This window comes from Mus caroli, chromosome 4, assembly GCF_900094665.2.
Source record: "Mus caroli chromosome 4, CAROLI_EIJ_v1.1, whole genome shotgun sequence".
In the NCBI taxonomy this organism is placed as follows: domain Eukaryota; kingdom Metazoa; phylum Chordata; class Mammalia; order Rodentia; family Muridae; genus Mus; species Mus caroli.
In genome coordinates this window covers 123,423,972-123,431,307 of record NC_034573.1, presented here as the reverse complement: position 1 = coordinate 123,431,307, position 7,336 = coordinate 123,423,972, and positions in this window count along the sequence as shown.

The window sequence follows — 7,336 nt, the reverse complement described above, 5'->3', positions numbered from 1 at the left end:
GGGTCTTTCACAGGCCTGGAACTCTCTGCTTCTGCTAGGCTGCCAGGCCAGCAAATCCCAGTGATCTACCTGTACCTTGTCCTTGCACAGCTCCAGAGACTGAGGACTTAACTGGGGTGTCAAGGGAATGAAGAAAGGACAGACACATAGACATATGAATAGAAAAGCCGGACACGGGCAGGTTGACCAAAGCACCCTGGTAACTCTGCATGCTGATTAGATGCAGTTGGACCAGAGTAACTGCACAGCACTGAGCTCAGTGGCTGTCTTAGTTATCTCTGTAGGCACCCTTCCTTCCTATAGAGGAGCAGTCTTCAGGCTGTAAACATCCAGAGGGAGAAAGCACGTCCTGTCAGCATTCACTCTCAGACCAGAGGAAAGCTTTGCCATACCCCTGAGCTTACCCAGGAAAGGCTACAGCTCTCCCGAGAGGCTGAGATACGGCTGTCCTTGACAGGCCATGCCCATATCAACAGTGCACATTCCCTAGAGATGCTCGGCACCTGCCAACAGTGGGGTTACAAATGTATGCTGCCATGCAGGACTGTTTTATGTGAGGGCTATGGACTGAAACTCAGGTCTTCAGGCCTGGCAAGTCCTTTCCTGACTGAACTGTCTCCTCAGCTCTGTTTGTTTTTTGTTGTCTTTCAGTGCTGGGACTTGAACCCAGATCTCAGTGTCTATTACATCCTCAACCCTGCTTTTCCAAAGACAGCATCTCAGCTATACTATGTAGCCCTGGTCAGCCTTGGAACTCCCAAGAGATCTGCCTCCAGAGTGCTGGGATTAAAGATTTCTACCACTACACATGGCCTTACAAAGTGAGGGGATAGGACATCATTTAATTCCTGAAGAGTTCCTCAGACAATCAGTTCCTAGGCCATCCACAAACTGATTACTTCATTTGTTGCTCTCCTGAATGTGGCTTAATGAAATTAAATGTAGTTTCTGCCCCAGTGATGGAGACTATCTTAGTTTGTTTTCTATTGCTGTGATAAAACACTTGGGGAAGAGAGGGTTTATTTCATCTTATAGCTTAGGGTGCCTCAAGAAGGAAGGTCAACGCAGGAATTTCACACAGGACCTGAAGTTTGCTGGCTTGCTCTTCCTGGTTTGTTCAGCTATCTTTCTTCTACAACTCAGGACCACTTTCCCTGGGGTGGCAACTCTCACAATGGGCTGGGCTTACTCCTAGCAACTATTTTTTTTTAAAGATTTATTTATTATTATATCTAAGTACACTGTAGCTGTCTTCAGACACACCAGAAGAGGGTGTCAGATCTCATTATGGATGGTTGTGAGTCACCATGTGGTTGCTGGGATTTGAACTCAGGACCTTCGGAAGAGCAGTCGGTGCTCTTAACCACTGAGCCATCTCTCCAGTCCTCCTAGCAACTATTAATCAAGAAAATGTTCCTGTAAAGTTACCTCCGGGTCAGTCTAATGGAAACATTCTCTCAGATGAGCTTCCTTCTTTCTAGATGACTCTAGCGTATATCAAGTTGACAAAAACCAATGAGCCAAGAGACGACTGAGAGAATATAGAATTAAGGCCCGTGTGGTAGCTAGCATCCACCTCTCGTCTCAGTGCTTGAGAGGCTGAGCAAAGAGGATTGGGAATTCCAGGCCAGCCTAGACTATGATACAAGACTTTGTCTCAAAACAAGGACAAACATCTTTTCCACAAGAGCCTACACACTACCTCACGGACTGCTTTTGTGTCTAATTATTCCTGAGGCGTTTAAGGATTTATGTTTGTCTGGTTTGGTTTTAGTTTTTTGAGACAGGGTCTCTCTACATAGCCCTGGCTGTCCTGGAACTCAGTACATAGACCAAGATGGCCTTGAACTCCCAGAGAGCCTTACAGCTGTGTTGACCCCAGAGTCATATGAAACCTGGTGGAGTGGTGAAGGCCTGTAACGCCAGCACTTGGGAGGTGCAGGGGAGAATCTGAAAGTTCACAGAGCAGTGGGAGAGCACACACTTAATCCCAGCACTTGGGAGGCAGAGGCAGGTGTATCTCTATGAGTTCGAGGCCAGCCTGGTCTACAGAGAGAGTTCCAGGACAGCCATGGCTGCACAGAGAAACCCTGTCTCAGAAAAAAATAAAATAGAACAAAAAGACACAAACTAACCACAATAACAAGTTTCCCAAATTTCAAATTTAGCAACTTAAAACATACCTCACATAGTTTCTGAGTCTGAGGTTGGGGGTCCTGTGGCTCAAACTTCTTCATGAGGGTTGTGAGCTGTCTGTCAGTGTGACAAACACTGAAGAGAACAGTTTGAGAAGCAGAATAGTGGATTTTGGCTCATGGCCTCAGAGGCGTGTCTGTGGTCATCGGCTCCTTTGCTTCTAGTGCTCCTGAGTCTAGGCAGCGAGTGTCGGTGAGGAACAAAACCACTTACGGCCTCCAGGAGGCAGAGAAAGAGAAAAAAAAGCAAAAGACTGACCACAGGCCCTCAGGGGACACCTCGAGCACTGGGCTATGATTCACATTGATAGGGGGTTTTCCTCATCTGCAGGAAACCCTGGGGTTCTGGTGTTCAGGGTCCTCCTCAGCAATACAGTGAGTTCAAGGCCAGCCTGGGCTACCAAAAGATCCCATCCATAGAAAAACAGCACAGAGGTAAGAAGGAAGAACCTCCCATGACCTACGTGCCCAACAAGGCCCATCTCCTGATAATCCTTTCAGGCATGATCCTAGCTTGGCTCCCGCATGCTTTTCTTCCCATCATGTCTCAAGGCCCCACTTCCGAGTACTGCCACAGCGAGGACTAAGCCTTCACTGGAGGTTTGTGGTACATTTCATATTTAAACCACAGGCTTACAGGCAAAACCTTGGTGGGCACGGTCATCTACAGGATTAGCTGAAGGAGGATCCAGTGTTAAAAGTCCCATTCCCAAGGGTATGATGGGAGACTCCCGTGCTTTCCCATGGGCATCTACACAGGTTGGCGGCCTGACAAAGAGCAAGGGAGAATGTGCGAGACATCTTAGGTCTAGCCCCAGATGGTTTTTTGTTTTTTGTTTTGGTTTTTCCAGACAGGGTTTCTCTGTGTAGCCCTGGCTGTCCTGGAACTCACTCTGTAGACCAGGCTGGCCTCGAACTCAGAAATCTGCCTGCCTCTGCCTCCCAAGTGCTGGGAGTAAAGGTATGCACCAACATCCAGCCCTAGTTGACATTTATTACCATTGGGTCCACGGTCAACTTGGTCACCATTATATACTAGTCTCTGAGATCGATTGGCAATGGTATATGGAAGCCAGCCCCATTTCATGGCAGGAATACAGGCCTTGAGACTAGATAGATGGCTAGGTCTGAGACCTAGAAAGAGGTAGAACTAGGCAGTGGTGGCGCACGCCTTTAATCCCAGCACTTGGGAGGCAGAGGCAGGCAGATTTCTGAGTTCGAGGCCAGCCTGGTCTACAGAGTGAGTACCAGGACAGCCAGGGCTACACAGAAAACAAAAACAAAATAAATGAAAATAAAGGCTAAAAGAAAAAAAAGACAAGAAAAAATAAGGAAGAAAGAGTAAAGAATGAGGGAATTAGGTGAGGTGTACAGTTTGGAGAACAGCCACTCCAAGTCCCCCATCCTGAGCGCAGTCAAGTGTCCTCTCTCCCCTTAAATTCCCAGGCTCTCTGAGTGCCTTTCCCATGCCTGTCTGCAGCAGCCACTCCAGAGGGTTCTACAGAAACCTGACACTAAATCCTGATCTGTACCTGAGGTGAAAAGCCTAAGAAAGGGTAAAACAGCACCCTGGAAGGAGCCCTTGCCTCTGATGAGCCCAGGATTGCCCAGCCGCCTGCGGCACAGGGTTCTCGACTTCCAGATCTTGTGAGATGTCAATGGCTTTTTTTATAGCAAGTATACAATACATTAATAAAAATCAAGATTTTTTGGACTTCAAAATTTGATTTGAGTATTAGCTATTCTTTTTAATACTGCTATGATTTTGGTTAAGTGGTTTAATGTCTTTATGCCTGAATTGTAGGTCATTATATTCATCATAGTGCATGTTTATTGTCAAGGAACTCTGTTAGCTTGGCATATTGGATACCCAGCCTCATCTGTCTATCTGTTTGTCTGTCAATCTATCTGTCTACGTACCTACTATCCACCCATCCACCCTTCTACTCATTAATCTAAGGACAGCATGCTAATCATGTAGTCTATCATTTAGTTATACCTCCCCTCCAAATACTAAATTCTCTTCTCTTCTTTTGAGCCAGGGCTTCATCTACCCCAGTCTCAGACCTGCTGTGTTGCTGAGAATAACCTTAAACTTTTGATCATCCTATTGCTGCTTCTTAAATAGTCAGGTTTATTATTTTTCCTTTTGGAATTTTGCTGTTTTCTTTTGAGACAGGGTCACATGTAACCCATGTTGGCTTCTAGCTTACTATGTAGTAAGGGGAACCTTAAACTCTTGGCTCTCGTGCCTCTGTGTGCTGGAATAACAGCTATGAACTCTCAACTTGTTAACGAAATTTTTATGACTTTAATTCTTTTAAATGCGTGTATATTAGTTGTTATAGAAATCTCCACAGGCAGATCTCGGAGTATGAGGCCAACCTGGTCTATAGAGCAAATTCCAGGATAGCAAGGGTTACACAGAGAAGCCTGGTCTTGAAAAACCAAACAAAGAAGAAAGACTAAGCCATCAGTAAGTAAAGTCACTTGCTCTGCAAGCATGAGGACATGAGTTTGAACACCCCAAACCCAAATCAGGAGGTATACATGGCATCTGTAATCCCAGAGCTCTTAAAGGAGATGGGAGGCAGAAACGGGAGTACCATTACTCTTCCAGAGGACCCAAGTTTGGCTCCTAGCACCCACAGTGGTTCACAAGTGCCTGTAGCTCCATCTCCAAGGGACCCATCTGGCTTCTTTGGGTACCTGCACACACACATGAATAAAAGTATAAACCTTAAAAAGATATTTGAGATAGTCCCCTGACCCCGTGGTACACCACGGCACATGTGCACTCACATTCATACATACATAGAAAAAGTAACCCCTGAGCCAAGTATGGTGGCTCATGCCTGCCCTTGGAAAGCTGGAGGGTCGTGGGTTCAAGGTCATCGTGGGGTACAAGAGACTCTGTCTCCCAAAACCAAATCAAAACATAAAAAACAAAAACAAAACAAAAAACCCAGGAGCCCTTTAGCCGTTATGAGGTCATCCTAGGCTAGCCTGGGCTGCAGGAGACTGCTTCAGAGAACAAAACCAAGCAAATAGCCCTCCATCTCTTATCAAACAGTAAAACAAAAAAATTAAACTCAAAACGGCTTTTGGATGAAGGCTTGCTGTAATCTGTAAGAATTCTGCCAGGTTTGTGAGTTACCTAGATTTTGTTTACACAGTGCCAGAAAGACCAGTGGTTTAAATTGGAGATCAGCTGGGCGGTGGTGGCTCATGCCTTTAATTCCAGCACTTGGGAAGCAGAGGCAGGCAGATTTCTGAGTTCGAGGCCAGCCTGGTCTATAAAGTGAGTTTCAGGGCAGCCAGGGCTATACAGAGCAAACCCTGTCTCAAACAAAACAAACAAACAAACAAACAAAAGAAATTGGAAATCAGAGGAATTAAGAAAGAATTTAAGACAAAGGTCTTGTACTCCTGCCAGTCCTCATCCATCCTCCTCCCTAGGGCTGGGATTACAGGTGTGACCCACCACGATACCTGGCCAAAGGAGAGCTACATGTGAGCGTTACTTATGTGTGGTGCATCTCTGGTGAGCGGGGGAACAGAGACAGGCAGATCCCGAACTCTCTCTGACCAACCAGCCCAGCTACTTGGTGAGATGCAAAGTCCATGAGAGACCCTGTCTCCAAAACTAAGATGCAGAATGATCTAAGAAGCCACTCAATAAGAACCCCAGGCCTCTGTCCCTCTCCCACGCACTTCCATGCACACACACAGATGCTACGCATCCACACCCGGGCCCGGGAAATGGTTCAGTAGGTATACATATAGGAGGACCAGAGTCTTGATCCCCCAACACTCCCTTAAAAGGTGGGCCACATGCATATTCAGATGGATCCCAGGAGCTCACTGACTGGGCAACATAGCCAAAAGAATGAACTCCAGAGTCAGTGAGAAACCCTAGCTCAAAAAAGAAGTCAGGTGGCAGCTGGAGAGATGGCTCAGCAGTTAAGAGCCCTGGATGCTCTTCCAGAGGGCCTGTGGCTGGATCCCAGCACCCACTACAGGAGGCTCAAAGCCATCTGGAGCTCTGGCTCCAGGGTGTGTGACACTCCCTTTTGCTCTCCCTAGAGACCCTCAGAAGGGACACATGTATGCACACGCACACGCGTGCCTGCACGGGCACACACACACACAATCCCAACACTCAAGAGGCAGAGATAGCAGGATCTCTGAGTTTGAGGCCAGCCTGATCTACAGAGTGCTAGGACAGCTAAAGCTACACAAGAGAGACCTTGTCTCAAAAAACAACCCAGAAAACAAACCAAACGTAATTCCTGTCAATTCCCTGCATCGAATCCTTCCTCACGCTTAGCCTTTCTGTTCTCTCGTCCTGTTAAACTATATCCATGTGCACATTTGTTTACATATAAACATATTGACTAAAATTTAAAATTATTTAAATTCTATATTAAATGACATTTTATTTCATTCATAATTATTTTTCTACTTCTGTAACGGATTTTTAAATTTTTGGTGGGGGATAAGCCCATAAAACATATTTGACGTTGAATGTGTAAAAATTGTAAAATTTAATGCGAGTCTCCAGAGGTCCATTCCTATTGTTTTGTTGTTGTTATTGTTTGTTCATTTGAGACTATCTCTCTACATTGCCCCTGGCCTTAAACTCACAGAGATCTGCCTGCCTCTGCTTCCAGAGTGCTGAGATTAAAGGCATGTGTTACCACACCCAGCTCCAGGTGAGGTTTTTTGGATTTGTTTGTTTGTTTGTTTTTCTTCTTTTACTGAGACAGAGTTTTAACCAGCCTGGCCACAGGGGCCAGGGCCCAGCCGGGGCAGGGGGCGTGGGCAGCGGCAGGGCAGCGGCAGACAAAGCTCTGTATTCGAGGCCAGGCTGGTCTACAGAGTGAGTTCCAGGATAGAGCTATACAGAAAACCCTGTCTTGCTGGGCAGTAGTGATGCACGCCTTTAATCCCAGCACTTGGGAGGCAGAGGCAGGCAGATTTCTGAGTTCAAGACCAGCCTGATCTACAGAGTGAGTTCCAGGACATCTAGGGCTACACAGAGAAACCCTGTCTCGAGAAAAAAAAAAAAGGAAAGGAAAGGAAAGGAAAGGAAAGGAAAGGAAAGGAAAGGAAAGGAAAGGAAAGGAAAGGAAAGGAAA